Raw genomic sequence first — 21,267 nt, forward strand, 5'->3', positions numbered from 1 at the left:
GTTCCCGCTCATTCTACCAGGAGATAGCTCAGAGCACAGAGCTCACAGCGTGCCACACAGACATACACCATGTGCTGAGTGCCTCTCTAAGATGGTGCTAGGGCTGGGTCCACAGGTTAAGTGATGAAGTACGAACCACAGCCAGAAGTTAACAGTTGTTACTGTACAGAATAATAAAACAGAGTTGTACCATCTACACAAATCTAAACGAACCGTGTTGATTCGTTTGTGTATCGGAATGATGAATGTGATATAAAATAGTTAGTTAAATATTAGTTACAGTAATGTAGATGTAGGCCAGTTTAATTCTAGTGAGTTCACAAAAGACAAAGGACAAAGGATTTCAGCAAGCATGGCAAAGAAGGGGGAGGGGTGTCTGGTAGAGGAGGGGAAAAGGATGCTGGGTAACAAGAGGCCCAGGGTTAAGGAATGAGAAGTGAACCAATTAGGATGTATGGCCAGGTCAGGAGGGGTATAGGATGACCTATGGGAATCTGTATGCGAAACGTGATGCCATTTGAATGTATTTGCAGAGATCCCTTTGTCTCGGACCTCATTCGTTTCCAAGGGGTCCAGGAGACTGGTTCTGTGTTCTGTGTCCCTGAGAAGCGAGTCAGACTTACAAGTTGGTTAAAAATAAATAATACTATGCCTACAAATCCATCTTGAGTTTTATTGAGGCCAGACTGATGGGTAAAGAATTCAACATTTGTCATTTGATGCCGGAAACCCGGGATTTCTCCAGACGGTTACCGACCAACTGCGAAATCAGAATTAGACTGATTTTGGACAAGGAAAGTGGAAACGGGCCCACAATGTATGTACCTGGAAAATGACACACATTGGTTTTCCCCTCTTCTCATGGTCTGATTGGTCTGGTCACTCGCGGTTGGTACGGAAAGATCATCTCGACGAAATCAAAGGTCAGTCTGGGGATTAGAAAATTTACCTGATAGGATATCATAAATTGATAGTTCAGTTTTGGGTTAATTTTGGAATTGATGGGACATCGAATTGATGGTTTAATTCCATATGTGTGTAGTTTTGGGATTGATGGGACATCGAATTGATGGTTTAATTCCATGTGTGAGTTGATGAACTGATGGGACCTCAGAAAGGAGGGTTCAGTTCCATGAGTGTTTTTAAATCTATAGTTGATTAAACTAAAATTGTATCTTTGGACTGCAAGAAACGCAGTCTTGAGGACTAGTTAGAGATTATGGGGAAATGTTTGGATACATTTCAAAACAAAAGAACATCCATAGAACTGGATGCTGCATGTTAGTTAAAGCAGAAGTCTCTCAAAGGGTTAACAGCAGTCAAAGTTAAAGACTACAGACAGGGCTTCTCACACGGGCCTTGAGATAACAGCAGCAGCCTGTGGTGTAATCGGATACCTTTCTTTTGAGTCAGTGAAACTCCAGCAAACTTACGTTTTGAATTAATTAAAAGAAACCAGTGGATTTCTCCACCTCTTTGATAAAAGTTAATTATTTTAGCAAGCAATTGATTGAAATTGCCAGAATCCTAAGTTTGAATCACTTGAAATAATGTTTATTTCATTTTATTTGTGAATTAATAGAAACTAAAAGAAACTCACTGACACCATTTTAAAAAGTGTAAATCTGGAGATGACAGTTGACTTTGCTCCGGTATAAATCACCGCAGCTAACTGCTCCCTCATTGATAGCAGCCAACATTTTTGTGAATGTAAGAAAAACTTGTTAAAAGAAAAATTGTTAAGATAAAGAATTAATTAAGTTGTAAAAGTTATACAAGTTTGTGTTAAGCTATTCTTAAATTCAGTTATGAGTTGAGATCAGAGCTAATCTTGCAGGTTGCAGTAATTCAATTTGAATTTTCAAACATTTTAAGTTTTAAAAGAACACTGTTAAAACCTTTTAAATAATTTTGCCAAGTAGCAAAAATTGCCATTGGTTATAAATAGGCAAATAAATTTTAAAAAAGAGAGCCAAAGTATGAAAGCTAAAGAGTTGATTAGATTATGGAGACAATATTGTCAACATGGGAGGGATAAGATCATGTTATTAAGTTGGCAAGAAAATGCCCTTAAAATGGGGATTCCAATTAGTGAAAGGGGGGACCAGAAAACTCTGGAGATCTTGAAAAGGAGTGTGCATTCAAAAAACGCGCAAGTAAAGAGAGGGTGGACTTGAGTAAAAAAAGAATGAGCTACGTAGTTCAATGGCTGGCCTTGCATTGACAGAAGTAGATGAGGATGTAGAGAATTGGACCATGTCGGGTAGTGTCCCGACTGCACCAGTAGCATTGTTTGCACTAATTCCGGAACCACCAGGGTATCATAATTTATATCCAGTCACTGCTCCCCAGATTCAAATCATGCCAGCCTCTCCAGCCCCTTCGGTTGATAGCTTGGGTCCTATTTCAGCATCTTCACCGTCTGTTAGAGAAGTGGAGCTCTGTTCAACAAGCCCAGTTAGCTCTAGGACCCGATCTCGGACAATGAGAGAGGGGCCTGATCCTATCCAGATACAATCACGCAGACCACCTAGATCCCTTCAGACCGATATGGTAGGACAGAAAAGTATGAGAACAAAGAAAAAGGATGGGAATGGTTCTGAGGAGCTGGAGCTCCCCCTAGTGGAAGGGAAGGACGTCAAAGTCTTTGAAGAGCCAGAGGAATCCGCTAGAGCGCCCCCTAGTGAGACTCTGAGACAGTTGCCGATTAGGAAAATACCAAACCCCGATGCTGTAATGGCGGTCGCCCAGCCCACGATAGACATTTATTTCCCATGGAGACCCAGTGAGATGATGGCTATTCTGGCTGAAATCCCAGACAGGAAGAAATCTCCTGCTGCTTTTGTGGATTATCTGAGAACTACCATCTCAGTTTATCAAGCTGATTCAAGGGACCTCTGGGCCCTAGTCCAGCTTGTTTTAACCCCAGCAGAGTACCGCAATCATCTCAATCACTTGAATTATGCTAGCCACGCCGCACTTCAGCAAGCCCATGCTTTGGACGATGATAGACGGGCACAAATCCTGAATGCGTTGAATGTCACATTTCAAAACCCCTCAACATTTCTGCTATCTTAGACCTCAAACCTAAAATGACTGAAGGGCCAGAGGAATTTCTGGAATGTTTTAATGAAATCTACCGTGGGCAGTCAGGCGACCTGCCGTACCAAAATGGTCAGAATTCCCCTAAATATTGTGCTATGTTAATGCATTGCTTACCACCTTCCGTGGCTACTGCCGGGAAATGTAGTAACATGAATTGGACAGACGGCGACCCTTCTCAGATGACCAGGGCAGTCAGATTTTATTGGAAGGAGGGTGTAGGGCAGGAAGGAGGCTCAGTTACAAAGATTAAGACTGAGTATGTAATGAAAAAGGATGATCTGAGATCCCAACCAGCGGCAGATACAGTGGCTTACCAGCTGGAACCCCAATATTGTGACCTTGGGTGGGTGGATCAACATGGGGTTGGATATCAAACCCACCCAAATGGACCGTCAGCTCCTCTTTATGGCCCACCGTATGCACCAACAGCTTCACAACTGCCGCCCCCTCTGAGGGACCATTGGTCTACTGGGAAAAGAGGACGGGGCAGATATAGAGGGAACAATGCATGTTTTAATTGCGGCCGTGCAGATCACTGGCAACAGGAATGCCGCTTTAAAAGACGGGCAGCAGAAGAAGACTACCCGACCCAAAGTAGGGGGTACCCACCAAGGGGAGGGCAGACGAGGTACACTGACTTCTCCCAGGCAAACCCTTTCCCAACACAAGATTGACTAGCTAATTTAGTCATAAGGAGTCTCCAATCGGACAGGGAACCTATTATTTCTCTGCAGATAGGAGATCAACACTGCCCATTTGTAATCAACACTGGAGCAGCCATGTCTTCGGTGCAATCAGAACTTCGACTACCACGATCCGACCACACCCAGCCTTTGTCGGGATTCGAAGGACATGTGTGTGAGTATCCTATTTCTGAACCTGTGACAGTCACTTACGAGAATAAGTCTGCGGATCATCACTTTGTGGTGACTACTGGATTTGACTGTAACTTGTTGGCCCGAGATTTACTGTGTATCTTCCAGCTACAGTAGAGTGTGGAGACGAAGGGGTAATGGTTCAATCATGGGAGGGTGAGACAACAGTGCTATATTTCTATCACTCCCCAGTGGTGGACGTTAGACATTGAACATTCACTGCACCACGTTACCCTGGCCTATGACAGAACCGGACAAAACAGGGAGTTGGAGGACAAATACCAGCCGTTAATTGGGACTGAATGGCCAGTCAAGGTTACAGCCACGGTCACGGGAAAAGAAGGTACAGCCAATTTTGTTACAATACCACCACATTTATGGCCACAGTCAGCTTCTGTGGGCACCTCATATTACACGTCAGGTCCACGACCAGTACCATGCCAAGGATCTGGGGCCTATGGTAAGGAGGGCAGTGGATCATTCAGATCCAACAGAGTACGCACTTCAAGTCACGCCAGACGGCATTTCCATAAAATATTTTGATGTCCCTGAAAGAATTAACACTCGACTTCAGCCAACCCACAGCTCTGGAAGAATAGGGGATTCCTTATCTCGGCCGGCACGGAAATATCCCACCGGGGTTTAGTTAATGACCTACTGCAGGCCCTCCTTATGCCCACGTAGATTTCCGACCCCAGTTGACGTTGGTAATGAACAAGCAGATTGTGCAGCGCGGACAGCTGCACAAATTCAGCAAGTGATGGTGCCTAAAATGTTAAGTCAGACTAAACAATCTGCTATAAATAGGTCTGCTTCTGACAAGCCAATGCCAACCATCCAAGACATCATAAGGTTACAGGAGGACGCTCCTGAGAGTGATAAACAAATGTGGAAACGGTTAGGTTGTACATATGATTCTGTTTCCTCTTTATGGACCACTCCAGCACATCAGACTTGAATGTCTGATGTACTGGCTTTATGGGTCATCGAATGTGTACACTTTGCAACTCATTGTGGGGCTCGGGGGACTAGTGATTTGTTGCTGGACACTTGGTGGCACCCTAAAATGCAGGGGTTGGCACAGAGTATCAGTAATCAGTGTTTGATTTGTCAGCAAAATACCACAGGTAAAGGTATCCCTTGTGGTATGAGGCAAACCCAGTTGCCCAGTGGTCCCTTTGAGACGCTCCAAATGGATTACATTGAGTTGGAAAGGTGTCAATGTTGTCAATGTTATAAATATGTTTTGGTCATTGTGGATGTGTTCAGCAGATGGGTCGAGGCGTATCCGACTACCGATAATAAAGCTACTACTGTGGTTAAAGTTCTGATGCGGGAAATCATTTCCCGGTACAGTATACCAGCTCAGTTAGGTTCTGATAACGGGCCTCATTTTATTGGACAGATTAACAAAGAGTTCTGCTCCCAGTTGGGCATACGCCAGCAGTTACACTGTGCTTACAGACCGCAGGCGGCCGGGTTGGTTGAGAGACACAATCAGACCCTCAAAACTAAATTGGCTAAATTAAGAGTAGACACGGGACTGATATGGCTTAAGCTGCTCCCCGTTGCCCTCTTCCAGCTGCGGGTTATACCTGCGGGACCGGCCCGGCTCTCTCCTGCCGAGATCCTTTATGGCATGCCCCTTAGAACTCCCTGGAACCTGCATGTTCCCAGACTGGTTCAGTTTCACCATATGACTGAAGAAATGACCACCTATCTTCTAGCCCTCACTAAAGTCCTCAAAGAGCTCCATGGCCAGGTCTGTGCGGATCACCCGCCACCGCCCCCATTACCTAGCTCACTTTCAGTGCAGCTCGGTAGTTATGTCATGATCAATAATAGGGCTCGGAAAGGGTCGGAGCCACGATGGGAGGGGCCCTTCCAAGTTCTCCTTACCACCCACACTGCAGTTAAAGTGGAGGGGCGGAGTGCTTGGGTCCACCTCCACCACTGTAAATTGGGTCCACCTCTACCACTGTAAAAAGGTCGGTTACTAACCTGCCTCCCTTCCCCAGCGCTGTTTTACAGGTGTGAAGCATGATGGGGTGCTGCGCACCGTCTGTGTAATCTTCGGCCTCACCTCGCTTGGAGTGACATCGGCGACGGACATGGAAAAGGGAAATATCATCTACATCTGTAACCCCAACCAAACTGCAAGGACATTTCGTTTATGCAGAGGTGATGTTCTTCGCTGCCCCCATATACGAGGACATGGTATCGACTCATGGAAGGTCATCAGGTTAACGGACAATGCAGGACTCATGAAGCAATTGCACCGGTCCCGGCGATGGGAAGGGAACATTACATGGACATTGCCTTGTTTTTGGAGTACATGTAAATTTGATTTTGGATGTGTTAAGATTGGTGCCATAAAGGTAAAGTCAGACCGTGAGGGGAGGGTAGGAAGAGGTTGTGAGAGAGAGAGCGGGACTAGAGAGAGGACGGGGCGTGTGAGAAGGGGAGTACAACTAGAACGTAGGTTATCAGGAGATACACTTAATTCATTTAGGGCCCAGACTGAGGAAAACACGGGTAGTATGAATCTCTTCTACCAGATTTACCACCGCTTGTATGGCCAGGGACGGGTTGTCTGCTACCCGAACCCCGCAGCGGTGTCTAGGTTATTTACTGTTTCACCGCTTTGGGGCACTCCCCAAACGGTGGTTCATTGTCAGCATTCCGAGCCACCGCCCGAGCAAGTCACTCTTCCTTACGATCCGGGTTCAGCACCACCGGCTATTTGCCTTCCCCTTCCTCGGGATAATTCCCACTCACAGCATGATAGGCTGCAACGGTGGAGGGCGTACATACCTAGCCACTTCACTCCCAATGGAGACTCTCGGTCGTATGAGAATTGTTTCGGCAGTGACGGGTACGGCTGTTTGCTGGTAGAGGTGGAAACGAATATAACATGTCTGTTCCCCACCTGTACGCACAGGAGGTGTCATATCACTCAGGCGTCTGGCCAATGCGTTTGTTACAACACCACCTGTGTTCCATTGAACGCCGGCCTCCAGCTCCTTTGTGGCTAGGCGAATGTCTCTCATATCACTGTTGGGACGAGGGCTTTCCGCATTGCTGGGAGGCTCAAATGGGCGTTCCAAAGCTGTATAAACTGGCGGTTAGCGATAGGGATTATTTTATTTGTGGCCTTACCAATCTGGGAAACGAAGCCTTGGGAGCCCTCGGGGCAATAACCAAGGAATTGTCTCAGCTGCGGTTGTTTGCAATGCAGAACCGGTATGCTCTTGACTATCTTCTGGCCCGTGAGGGTGGGGTATGCGCCATAGTGCAGGGCAAGTGTATCATGGGAGCTCAAGACCTAACATCACTAAATTTATGGATCGCATATGGTATCACCTGGACGGAATGCAGGACTCTGGCTCTTGGGATAACTGAGGATTTGGAGGTTGGAAGGACTGGTTGATAAATATGGCCATGTTTTTAGCAGTGGCACTCGGCTGCATCTTTGTGGGCCTTGCCATCCTTAAATGCGTGATGGGTAGAATGCGGGGTGCACTGGAACAGATAGACGCCCCTAGAATCTTGGCTGTTAGGATCCACGAGGGTGCAGTGGATGAAGGGGGTCTGCAACAGGAATTGGAAATGCAGCGACAATTCTTTTAGATGAGGGGCCGTAGCTATGGAGTGAATAGATAGGTTATCATGAAATGATAAAAGGAGGGAATGACGAATGTGATATAAAATAGTTAGTTAAATATTAGTTACAGTAATGTAGATGTGGGCCAGTCTAATAGTAGTGAGTTCACAAAAGACAAAGGACAAAGGATTTCAGCAAGCATGGCAAGGAAGGGGGGAGGGGTGTCTGGTAGAGGAGGGGAAAAGGATGCTGGGAACAAGAGGCCCAGGGTTATAGAATGAGAAGTGAGCCAATTAGGATGTATGGCCAGGTCAGGAAGGGTATAGGATGACCTATGGGAATCTGTATGTGAAACATGATGCCATTTGAATGTATTTGCAGAGATCCCTTTGTCTCGGACCTCATTCGTTTCTAAGGGGTTCAGGAGACTGGTTCTGTGTTCTGTGTCCCTAAGAAGCGAGTCAGACTTGCAAGTTGGTTAAAAATAAATAATACTATGCCTACAAATCCATCTTGAGTTTTATTGAGGCCAGACTGACGGGTAAAGAATTCAACATTTGTCAGGAACACCCAATACGACATGGTACCAGGATTGGAAACTCGCCAGCGACTGTGAGACCTACCTGCACCTCTTCAGAGATCCGCCATCCTGCGCCATGGACACCATCAGCCCACCGCAGCCGCTCCAAATCGCTGGAAATCTCTGCGTCAACTGGAAGTTGTTAAAACAGCGCTTCCAGCTCTTCTTCGAAGACACAGACAGGGAGAATGCATTGGACACCAGGAAGATCGCCCTCCTCCTCTCCACGGCGGGACAACACGCCATCCACATCTACAACTCCCTGGCATTCGCAGAAGGCGAAGACAAGATGAAGTACAAGACGGTCCTTCTAAAATTTGAGCAACACTTCAGCGTCGAAGTGAATGAGAGCTTCGAGAGGTACCTCTTCCAGCAACGCCTGCAGGGTAAGGATGAGCCTTTGCAATCTTTTTTGACACACCTCCATATCCTCGCGCAGTCCTGCGGCTATGGGACCACCTCCGATTCCATGATTCAGGATCAGATAGTTTTTGGGGTCACCTCGGACACCCTTCGCCAGCTGCTCCTCAAAATAAAGCGCCTCACCCTAGCCACTGCCATCGAAACCTACGTCCTCCACGAAAACGCGACCAGCCGGTACTCCCAATTCCAAGCGGCCAAATCGGCACGGCAGGGGTCCTACGAGGCCGAGCGGGTCCAGTCGATCGAGTTTCTCCCGTCCCACAGCCCAGACGAGTGCGGCCATTTTGCACGCTTTCCGAGGCCTCCAGCGCTTGTACGCGCCAAAAGAGGGGACGTCGACGCAGAGGGGCGTGATGCGCAGGTGAGCTGTAAGCAGGACCGCACCGCGCATGCGCGGTGGCGCAACGAACGCCATGACATCACGACGTGTGGCAACTGTGGATCCGCACACTTAAAACGGCGATGTCCAGCCAAAACTCGACAATGCCTCCGCTGTGGCAGGATGGGCCATTACGCTGCCTGCTGTCGAGCTGCTCAACCTGCCAACGCTCCGCAATTCCACCAGCCTCGCAGGAACGTGCGGGCCATCCAGCCTCCACACACCGAGTCATACCCTGACGTCGTACAGACCGGTGATACCGACGACCGGGAACCCTTCTGCGTTGCGGTAATAGACAGAAATCGGATGTCCCCAAGTAGGACCCACCAGCCGATGCCAGTGCACAGCGTTAATCCGGGCGATGAATGGTGTGCCACCCTAACGGTCAACCCAAATTTGTCACCCATCTACTAGTCTGGACTTATGAGCCTGTTTGCACATTGGACTCACTGAATTGTTGTGCAACAATGTTAACGTGTTTCTTTTCTTGTCGTTCCAGGAGTTCTCTTTCGATATTTGATGATTGCACTTGTTTTGTTTGTGGTACAATCTCATTGCTCTGTTGCACCTGACACCTTCCTCTGTATATTGTTTAGCCTCATGTACATGTTGTAAATATTTCACACATATACTCAGCCGCACTCAGTACACACCAATATTTATTACTATGTAGGCACATATCCTTGTGAGAAGGAGGGATGTCATGATATCCATATTAACATATCATGGTGCAATCACACATACACACTGATGGACAGGCAGACAGACCAATCAACACACACACAACATCACAGCCAATCACCAGTGAGAGCGCACGCACTATAAAACAGGGAACACCACAGTTCCCGCTCATTCTACCAGGAGATAGCTCAGAGCACAGAGCTCACAGCGTGCCACTCAGACATAGACCATGTGCTGAGTGCCTCACCAAGATAGTGCAAAGGCTGGGTCCACAGGTTAACTGGTGAAGTACGAACCACAGCCAGAAGTTAACAGTTGTTACTGTACAGAATAATAAAACAGAGTTGTACCATCTACAACCATGTTGGTTCGTTTGTGTATCGGAACACCCAACACGACAGAGATGATGTTTGCACTTGTAGAAAAACTAGAACCAGCGGACACCATCTCAGACTAAAGGGACGATCCTTTAAAACAGAGATGAGGAGGAATTTCTTCAGCCAGAGGGTGATGAATCTGTGGAACTCTTTGCCACAGAAGACTGTGGAGGCCAAATCACTGAGTGTTTGAAGACAGGCTTAGATAGGTTCTTGATTAATAAAGAGATCAGGTGTTATGGAGAGAAGGCAGGAGAATGGGGATGGGAAAATATCAGCCATAATTGAATGGCGGAGCAGACTCGATGAGCCGAGTGGCCTAATTCTGCCCCTGTGTCTTATGGGCGGGGTCTGTTGGGGGATGTGGGGTTGCAGTAAGGCGAGGGGGGGGGAAGGGTTGGATGTAGTGCAGGTGGGCAGTATGTCCAAGTTCAGTAACCTAAGTGACAGACTGCAATTACAGGATTTTCAAAACCTGCACATGGCTGATGTCCTGAAATTGGGGCGGCACGGTAGCACAGTGATTAGCACTATTGCTTCACAGCGCCAGGGTTCCAGGTTCGATTCCCCGCTGGGTCACTGCCTGTGATGAGTCTGCACGTTCTCCCCGTGTTTGCGTAGGTTTCCTCTGGGTGCTCCGCTTTCCTCCCACAAGTCCCGAAGGACGTGCTGTTAGGTGAACTGGACATTGAATTCTACCTCAGTGTATCCGAGCAGGCGCCGGAGTGTGGTGGCAAGGGGATTTTCAGAGTAATTTCATTGCAGTGTGAATGTAAGCCTACCTGTGACAATAGTAAAGATTATGATAAAGGTTATTATGGTGTCTGTTTTGGAGGCGTAATGACAACAAGTGCTGACGGGTCAACTTTAATCCCTTCTCTGCAAAAATTCAGCCCATGGAGCTCCATCATAATGTTGTTACTGCAGCATCAAGGCTATGATCATCTAACTCAAAGAGCAGGAGCACTCATTCTTTGGTGCTTTAGGAACATGTCAAAATCCTCATGCATCACAGAGATGCTTAATTCTTTAATGCCTTGTCACATTAGCTACCTGAAAGCTACCTGGAATGAGTGGTTATCTTATGAGAAAACGTTGGTCAGACTGGAGTTGAGTAGAGTGAGGGATGACATGATTGAATATATAAGATCCTGAATGGTCTTTTCTGGGTGGACGTGGAAATAGTTTTATTCTTGTGGGTTAGTCCAGAACTAGGACACACGAGAGACTGCCAGGCCTAGCCTGACCTGGACCCGCTAGATGACGGGCACCAAAGGGGACCCAGGTCACAGAGCGGGAAGCGCAGCAGGTCACCTCCACCCCTGATGTACCTCCTGGGGAACCAGCTAGATGGAGTGTTAGGGCCCATAAGACCAGAAAGTTAGACACCAGTTAAGTTGGCACTGGTGCAGCACACAGGATAGTGTTAGGGGCTAGGGCACAAATCTGTCGAAACATGTCCGCCTGTTCACAATTATCACCTGTTTACAAATGTTCCAACCTCCTTCGGTGCTCTGTCAGAAGAGCTTGAGGGATGCGCTGGGCTGCCTGCAGAGGGGTCGCTTGGGGGGCGGGGGGCGGGTTTGGCCGTTGGAGGTGGGCACGGGCCAGGGCCCCCAGGTCAGCCACCACATCGCACCGCACCCGGCCCCACCCCTTCCCTTTCCATCTTCACACCCCACCACCCTGGACCCTGCCCCGTCCACACCTCTACCACCCCAATGGTTCGATGGGACTGTGTGATGGAATGGCCAGCTCGCATGAAGGGTTCATCCAGGTGGACGATGGAAAGTGCTAACGTAGGCAAGAGTCAGGCATTGTCAAACGACGCGGCGCACCAGAGCTTATCACGTAGGGGGTCATCATCATCCTCCATCCCATGGACCAGACCCACTGTTACTGCCAACCCAAGGCCCGCGCCCCGTAGTGAGGCAGGTAGGTATCATGGAGGGGTTTGCAGGTTCTGGGGGGGAGAGGGGTGCAGGGAGGATGGACATGGGAGGGGGTGTTCGGCCGCGTGATGCGGGAGGGAGTGGCACGTGGGTGTGTTGGGGTGGGATGAGGTATTTGTACCGTCGACCAGGTCCCCTAGTCGGAGTACCTGGAAGCGATTAGAGCATCCCGTGCACGGCGGTCCTGGCACACATGTTGTGCGACCAAAAAAGGTTTTGATCCTTGTCCTTTCTGGGGTGGATTTGGGACCTGCCTCCTTGGCTTACCTGTGGTGGAGGTTTTGTCATTGTAGGTTGGGCACTCCTTTGTTCAGAAAACTGAAGAAGAAGCTGTCACGCTGAGCTGACAATTCAAGTTTTGAAATACAGCCCAATTTGAAATGTGATGGATACTTTCCTCAAGAGGAACTCCAATGTTGTCCTCCCCGACTTCCTCAGATATGCATTCAGGCAGCTTTATCATTCCTGAAATGTTTACACTGCTGAACCACTTACACTGTGATAACCGAAGCGTAGCTACTCCAGCAAGATGCAACAGAAAGCAAGATTTCTTCACACAGCAACAGGTGTCAAGACAGACATCCTCGGGTCTCAGGGGAGGAGGGAAGAAGGGATTTCATGAAAGTCAAGTTCCTCATAACATTTCCTTTAAACAAATGAAATGTTTAATTTGAAATGAATAAAATATTGATGCATTATTTCTTAATGTTCTGCCTTTTCTGCCTTTAAAAATTAAACTATCCGTAATGAGTCAGCCCAAAGCTGGCCCAGACAAGCCCACCTGCCCACAACCTGATTGAGGCCCTCAAGTGACCAGCTGATGGTCACTTAAGGGCTGCTTTGACCTCGGCTGATGAGAGGAGGTCAGGGTCGGAGGTGGGAAGCCCAGCAAGTTACCCTGCTCAGGTTTGGTGCATGGTAGGAGGGCAGCATCTCCATCGCTGGTCCCATTTCCTGATCGGGGCCCGTCTCTCCGAATCAAACCTGGGAATCTGGAGCTGTGAAGCCACAGTGCTAACCACGGTGCTACTGTGCCACCCTGATTACATAACTATTCTGACACCCGTCCCACTTCCAGGGCAGGTGGAGGAAGTGGTGGGGAGCCGGGAGCGCGGACGGCAGGTTGGGAATTTAAATTCAGCTCAGTATGTGCAAGGTGTGAGATATAGTGAGGTCTACAGCAATGTGAGATGTGAGAGTGCGGCAAGGCTATGGACGTGATTCAGCGGATAAAAGTTAATATCCATGATGCTCGATCAATGACTCCAGAAGAAAGATTGGATGACAATTGAAGGCTTTATTGGACCAGATGTTTCCCCCAGCAGTGCAGGTACAGAATGCAGCTGCTAGGGAGACACAGACTCTTATACTCCGCCTTACTGGGCGGAACCAGCAGGCAGGCTTCACCAATGATGTTCCTGTATCAGGTACCTCCCACACCAATGATCTTACAGCCTCAACCTAGGTACCGTAATACCCCTAATACCGATTACCATATTCACCCCCTGTTAAAAGAAAGAGTCCAGCGGGGGTGGTGGTCTCGCGTCATACAGTGGTAGAGGTTATGGTGGTACCCGTCGGTGGTACAGTGTTTTGCTGTATTACATGTCACAACTATTTACAGTATTCATTTTACATGTACATATCAGAATGAAGGAATTAATCGATTGGGGGCCCTGGTCGTCCTCTGTGATCATTGCAGTTTCGGCGGTGATGCAGGCGCCGGCTCGGGCATCCGTGACTCCGGGAGTGTGACTTTGGCTTTTTCGGTAGCTTCATCACCCCTGGGTGGGACCAGTGGAAGAACCGATCCACCTGGGGAAGGAGCAGCCGTGGGGTGCGCTGGTGGGAGGGAGGGTGGGTTGGTGGGGGGGGTGTGGGTGGGGATCCAGCGGGGGCCAGGTCCCGTAGGGAGATCGTATCCTGCCGGCCATCGGGGTATGCCACGTAGGCGTACTGAGGGTTAGCGTGAAGGAGGTGGACCCTCTCTACCAATGGGTCCGACTTGTGCGCCCGCACGTGTTTGCGGAGCAGAATTGGTCCCGGAGCTGCCAGCCAGGTTGGGAGCGAGGTTCCGGATGGGAGGACTTCCTAGGGAAGACAAGGAGACATTCATGAGGTATTTTGTTTGTCGTGGTACACAGCAGTGATCGGATGGAGTGGAGCACAACGGCAAGGACCTCCTGCCAGCGGGAGACTGGGAGATTCCTGGACCTTAGGGCCAGCAGGACGGTCTTCCAGACCGTTCCGTTCTCCCTCTCTACCTGTCCGTTTCCCTGGGGGTTATAACTGGACGTCCTGCTCGAGGCGATGCCCTTGCTGAACAGGAATTGACGCAGTTCGTCGCTCATGAAGGAGGACCCCCTATCGCTGTGTATGTAGGTGGGGAAACCAAACAGGGTAAAGTTACTGTGGAGGGCTTTTATGACGGTGGCTGCGGTCATGTCGGGGCGGGGGATGGCGAATGGGAACCGGGAGTACTCGTCAATCACGTTCAGGAAGTAAGTGTTGCGGTTGGTGGAGGGGAGGGGCCCTTTGAAGTCCATACTGAGGTGTTCAAAGGGACGTGAAGCCTTTATCAGGTGCGCTTTCTCTGGCCCATAGAAGTGTGGCTTGCACTCCGCGCAGATTTGGCAGTTCCTGGTGGCGGTCCTGACCTCCTCGAGGGAGTAGGGCAGGATGCGGGTCTTGATAAAATGGAAGAATCGAGTGACTCCTGGGTGGCAGAGGTCCTCTGTATTGGCAATTGTGCCGCGGGATAGGGCATCAGGAGGCTCATTTAGCTTCCCGGGACGATACAAGATCTCATAGTTGTAGGTGGAGAGCTCGATTCTCCACCGTAAGATCTTATCGTTCTTTATCTTGCCCCGCTGTGCTTTATCGAACATGAAAGCTACCGACCGTTGGTCAGTGAGGAGCGTGAATCTCCTGCCGGCCAGGTAATGCCTCCAGTGCCGCACAGCTTCTACTATGGCCTGGGCCTCCTTTTCAATGGAGGAATGACAGATTTCTGAAACATGGAGGGTGCGTGAGAAGAAGGCCACGGGCCTGCCTGTTTGGTTTTGGGTGGCCGCCAGAGCTATGTCAGACGCGTCGCTCTCGACTTGGAATGGAAGGGATTCATCAATTGCGTGCATCGTTGCCTTTGTGATGTCCGCCTTTATGCTGCTGAAGGCATGGCGGGCCTCTGCCGACAGGGGGAAAACCGAGGATTGGATTAGTGGGCGGGCCATGTCCGCATAATTGGGGAACCCCTGAGCGTAATATGAAAAAAATCCCAGGCAGCGTTTCAGGGCCTTGGAGCAGTGGGGGAGGGGAAACTCCATGAGGGGGCGCATGCCTTCGGGATCTGGGCCTATAACTCCATCATGCACTACATAGCTGAGGATGGCTAGACGGTTGGTGCTGAACATGCATTTGTCCTTGTTGTCGGGTAAGTTAAGGGTTTTTGCGGTATGGAGGAATTTGCGGAGGTTGGTGTAATGGTCCTGCTGGTCGTGGCTGCAGATGGTGACGTTGGCGAGGTACGGAAACGTGGCCCGCAAACCGTACCGGTCAACCATTCGGTCCATTTCCCGTTGAAAGACCGAGACTCCATTTGTGACACCGAGGGGAACCCTTAGGAAGTGGTAGAGCCGCCCAAATGCTTTGAATGCAGTGTACTTGCGGTCGCCCGGGCGAATGGGGAGCTGGTGGTAGGCGGATATGAGGTCCACCGTGGAAAAGACCTTGTATTGTGCAATCTGATTGACCAAATCAGATATGCAGGGGAGAGGGTACGCGTCAAGCTGCGTATACCTGTTGATGGTCTGACTATAATCGATGACCATCCTGCGCTTCTCCTCGGTCTTTACAACCACTACTTGAGCTCTCCTGGGGCTGTTGCTAGCCTCGATAATACCTTCCTTCCGTAGCCACTGGACTTCCGACCTAATGAAGGTCCGGTCCTGGGCGCTGTACCGTCTGCTCCTGGTGGCGATGGGTTTGCAATCCGGGGTGAGTTTCGCAAAAATGGAAGGTGGGTCGACCTTGAGGGTCGCGAGGCTGTAGACAGTGAGGGGGGGGGGGGGGGTATAGGGCCGCCGAATTTAAAGGTTAAGCTCTGGAGGTTGCATTGGAAGTCCAATCCCAGGAGCCTGGCAGCGCAGAGGTGAGGGAGGACGTAGAGTCGGACATTTTTAAATTCTCTTCCCTGGACCGTGAGGTTCGCTACACAGAACCCCTTGATCTCTACAGAGTGAGACCCGGAGGCCAGGGAGATTCTTTGGTTAACTGGGTGTATGGGAAGAGACCAGCGTCTTACCGTGTTGGGGTGTATGAAGCTCTCTGTGCTCCCGGAGTCGATCAGGCAGGATGTTTTGCGCCCGTTGATGAGCACGGTCGTCGTTGCGGTCGAGAGTGTTTGGGGATGAGACTGGTCCAGGGCCACCGAGGCGAGTCGTGGTAAAAGTTGAAGATTTTCCTTGGGGGGGCGTGTGGTCATCCGAATCGGGGTCCTGCGACTCCAGCCAAGATGGCGGCACCCACGGGTCGCACATGGCTGGGGGTGGGCAAGATGGTGGCTCCCATGCATCGAACTTGGACCCTGGGGAACAAGATGGCGTCTCCCGGGGCCCGCACATGGCTCCGGAAAATGAAGATCGCGGTGCCTGCAGCCCGCAGGTGGACCGTGGAGAGAGTTGCGGTGGCGGCCCCGGTTCGCCCCCGGAGACAGCGGCGACCGCCCGGGCCTGGCTTACCGCCACAAAATGGCCCTTTTTGCCACAACCTTTGCAGGTGGAGGAGCGGGCCGGGCAGCGCTGCCGGGGGTGTTTGGCTTGCCCGCAAAAATAACAGCGGGGCCCCACGGGATTGCCTGGTAGCCGCGCAGCACAAGCTTGTGTGGGGATGGGGGATGCATCGGGGTCGGCCGCAGGTGGGTTCCACGCTGCCCAAGGGGCTGCCGCGTGGTGAGGGACATACGCGCGGGTGTTTCGGGAGGCCTCATCCAGGGAGCTAATAAAGGCCCGTGCCTCCTTGAGGCCGAGTGTCTCTTTCTCCAGCAGCCGCTGATGGATTTGTGAAGACAGCATACCTGCAACTAATGAGTCCCGGATTGAAAGTTCTGTGTGGTCGCTGGCTGAAACCTGCGGGCAGTCACTGTTCCTACCCAGTACCAAGAGCACGTGGTAGAATTCATCCAGCGATTCCCCCGGGATTTGTCGCCTTGTCGCTAGCAGATGTCGGGCGTAAACCTGGTTTACTGGGTGAATGTAGTGTCCTTTCAACAGGGCCATCACGGCCTCGAAATCGTCCGCATCCTCGATGTGGGTTCTGTGTGCATTTTGATCCCTGTGCCCAGTTTCATGGCCTATCCAAGTTTTCCCCATCGTGAATATAGCATAGAAAAATATCCTGAAGTAATTAACAGAGATATAAAAAAACTTATGCGGAGTCAAAGAGATGCTCCAAGGAGTAAGCAAAAGTTTCACCGAAAAGGTTGAATTTAAGGATACTTTTAATGAAGGAGTAGGAGATGGAGAGGTGGAGAAGTTTTGGGAGCAGATTCCAGAGAATGGAATCTTGGCTGATGAAGATGCGGCATGGCACTGTTTTAGTGATTGATCATCAAATCTCCCCTCAGGCCATTATATCCTTCCTGAGATGCAGTGTCTAAAACTGAACACAGTACTGGTCTAGTCTGTGTCCAATTCTGGTCACCACACGACCAGAAGGAGGTGGAGGCTTTGGAGAGTGTACTGAAAAGGTTTACCAGGATGTTGCCTGGTATGGGGGGGTATTAGCTATGAGGAAAGATTCAATTAACTGGGATTGTTCTCCCTAGAAAGGCGGAGGCTGAGGGGAAACCTGATAGAAGTTTATAAAATTATGAGGGGTATAGATAGGGTGAACAGTTGGAGGCTTTTTCCTAGGACGGAAATGGCAATTACAAGGGGGCACAAGTTCAAGGCGAGGGAGGATAGGTTCAGTGGAGATTGTGGTGTTCTTTGTGTTGCTTATTTCAGGATGGTTGGCGTAGTGTTCACAAAGACCACAGAATAGCTTTTAACTTAAACAAAGCTATAATTTTATTTACACTACTAAACTGGGATATGACACTTAATCCTTAAGAATACACAACTGATCAATAACATCTAACCACAGTCATCTACTGCTAATCTCACTACTGGTATAAACTCTAATCTAACCTTATTCACACTATCTGCTCTGATGACCTTCACTAGCTATCTCCTGCATAGGCCCCTCCCCTAATGTCCAGCATCACTGCCTTATATAGTTGTATCTGCAGCTCCCTTTAGTGGCTACTGTCGACACTACATTAACCCTTGTAATGCTGATAGTTATGATAATAACACATTAGATGTATGGGGGAAGTTTCTTTACACAGTGGGTCATGGTGGCCTGGAATGCACTGCCAAGTGAGGTGATTGAGGCAGAGACGTTAGCGACCTTTAAGACTTATCTAGATAGACAAATGAACAGACGGGGTATAGAAGGATACTGGCGGTTGGTTTAGACAGGACACGTGATAGGCGCAGGCTTGGAGGGCCGAAGGGCCTGTTCCTGTGCTGTACTGTTCCTTGTATTCCAGGTGAGCTTGGACTGAGAATCTGTGCAATTGAGGCATCACCACCTCGCTTGTATATTCTAGCGCCTTGAGATAAAGGTCAACATTTTATTAACCTTTTTGATTACTTTGTACATGTAAAACGTTTTGTGAATTTTCTTTTGATTGCTCCTGGGAATTGAGTTCATTGGCAAGACCACAAAGCATTGCACATCCCTAATTGGGGGGGGGGGGCGAGGGGGGGGGGGGGGTGCGAGGAGGAGGGCATGAGGGCACAGTGTTTAGCACTGCTGCCTCACAGCGCCAGAGACCCGGGTTTGATTCCGACCTCGGGTGACTGTTTGGAGTTTGTACATTCTTCCCATGTCTGCATGGGTTTCCTCAAGGTGCTCCGACTTCCTCGCACAGTCCAAAGTTGTGTGGGTTAGGTGGATTGGCTAGGCTAAATTGCCCTTAGGTGGGGTTACAGGGATTGGGCGGGGGATTGGTCTTAGGTAGGGTGATCTTCCAGAGGGTCGGTGCAGACTAAATGGGCTGAATGGCCTCCTTCTGCACTGTAGGGATTCTATGATTCTAATTGTCCTTGAGATGATGATGTGAGCTGCCAGAACCATTGCAGTCCATGTGGTGGAGGTACACTCATGGTACTTTAAGGAAGGGAGATTCAATTTTTTGATCCAGCAACAATAAGTGATTTATTCCCATATGGCTACCCAGACCGCTTTACTCCGCCACAATTTGTCGACTCCATCCCCAAGAGAATATTCAGATTTATTACTCTTGAATCTAGGATGGATGGTCTCGTGCTTCGCCACATTGAACTCAAACTCCCTTAGTTTCTCCCATTTAATCTCTCCATGTCCTTTTGCAACTTCCTATTCCCAGCTACATAACGTACTGTGCCTCCTAGCTTGGCGTCAACTGGAAATTTAGATATTCAGCTCTTTATATCCTTTCTTAAAGTCATTGATGTTAATAAATCTTTCCACTTTACAAAAGCAAATGCTTTTTTACTGCTTGAAGGGGTTAAGTAGTTGCAAATAGTGAACTGCACCCTGGGCCCAGTTATCTTCATATTTGGGTGTGTTAATTATTTTGGGTAAATGCCAACAGAGCCTTAAGGTTTGTGAAAGAAAAGCAGATAAAGAAGCCATTGTCATGCAAGCCAGTGTCCCACATTATATCAGGTGTGCATGTCTGAAATGAAATTTAAGACTGATCATGTTCTTTTGCTTTATATTTTGTTAATGCCAACAAACTCTCCTTATCCAAAGAACAAAGAACAAAGAAATGTACAGCACAGGAACAGGCCCTTCGGCCCTCCAAGCCCGTGCCGACCATACTGCCTGACTAAACTACAATCTTCTACACTTCCTGGGTCCGTATCCTTCTATTCCCATCCTATTTGTCAAGATGCCCCTTAAATGTCCCTATCGTCCCTGCTTCCACTACCTCCTCCGGTAGCGAGTTCCAGGCACCCACTACCCTCTGCGTAAAAAACTTGCCTCGTACATCTACTCTAAACCTTGCCCCTCTCACCTTAAACCTATGCCCCCTAGTAATTGACCCCTCTACCCTGGGGAAAAGCCTCTGACTATCCACTCTGTCTATGCCCCTCATAATTTTGTATACCTCTATCAGGTCGCCCCTCAACCTCCTTCGTTCCAGTGAGAACAAACCGAGTTTATTCAATCGCTCCTCATAGCTTATGCCCTCCATACCAGGCAACATTCTGGTACTCTTCTGCACCCTCTCTAAAGCCTCCACATCCTTCTGGTAGTGTGGCGACCAGAATTGAACACTATACTCCAAGTGTGGCCTAACTAAGGTTCTATACAGCTCCTATCCATGCAGATGCTTAAACTATTTAATGATCTCATATTTTGCAAATGTTTCAAACCAAACAACAAAAATCGATGTGAGTGTAGTCGTTAATTGTGAAAATCTAAGTGCCTTGAATCCCTGTTGTAGAGTTTCCATTGAGAAACCAGGGTTTTCAGACCATTTTGGAGATAGACCTACAAATTAAAGTCCTGGACGGGATTCTCTGTCCCGCCAGGCCTGTTTTCCGGCGCACCCCTGCCGGATCCGGGATCCTCTGTTCCCTAGCCGGCCAATGGGATTTCTCATTGTGGCCACCCCACGCCGTCGGGAAACCCGCAATGTGGGCGTGTTGCTGGTGAAGCGGGGGATCCCACCGACAGAGAATCCCGCCCCTGATGTTCTGAGCTGCAAGAGTGAATTCTACTGCGAGTGTGGAATTGTGTGGTCATTCTTATGGATAAATTTAGCACGTCAAGTTAAATTATTACTGAGTTGTATTTTTTTCACATTGCTAGCGTTTTTTGATTCTGTGATTTTCGGGATTCTTCAAGTGCAGACTTTTAAAATTTAGTTTGCTGGACGGATGATTGACTTCCCCAGCTGAGGTCGGGCACTGATGGGTGACGGGGCAAGAATGCTGATCCATTTCCACACAGCCAGAACGGACCATCTCTGATCCATGGATCCAAAACTGTTCAATTTCTACAACAATGGCCTACTCCCAAGTTAATTATGGAGATTTATCTGTGCTCTGTGATTGTGCACATGCTGAAGAAATAAATAATACTGGGCTTGGACTAATAACCCTGGGCTATGTCCCGCCCCATGTCAGACTGAGAATTAGAATTCAGTTTTAAAAATCTGGGAGTAAAAGAAATGGAAATATATGTGAAGCTGTT

This window comes from Scyliorhinus torazame, chromosome 6 (assembly GCF_047496885.1).
Source record: "Scyliorhinus torazame isolate Kashiwa2021f chromosome 6, sScyTor2.1, whole genome shotgun sequence".
NCBI classification, from domain to species: Eukaryota; Metazoa; Chordata; class Chondrichthyes; order Carcharhiniformes; family Scyliorhinidae; genus Scyliorhinus; species Scyliorhinus torazame.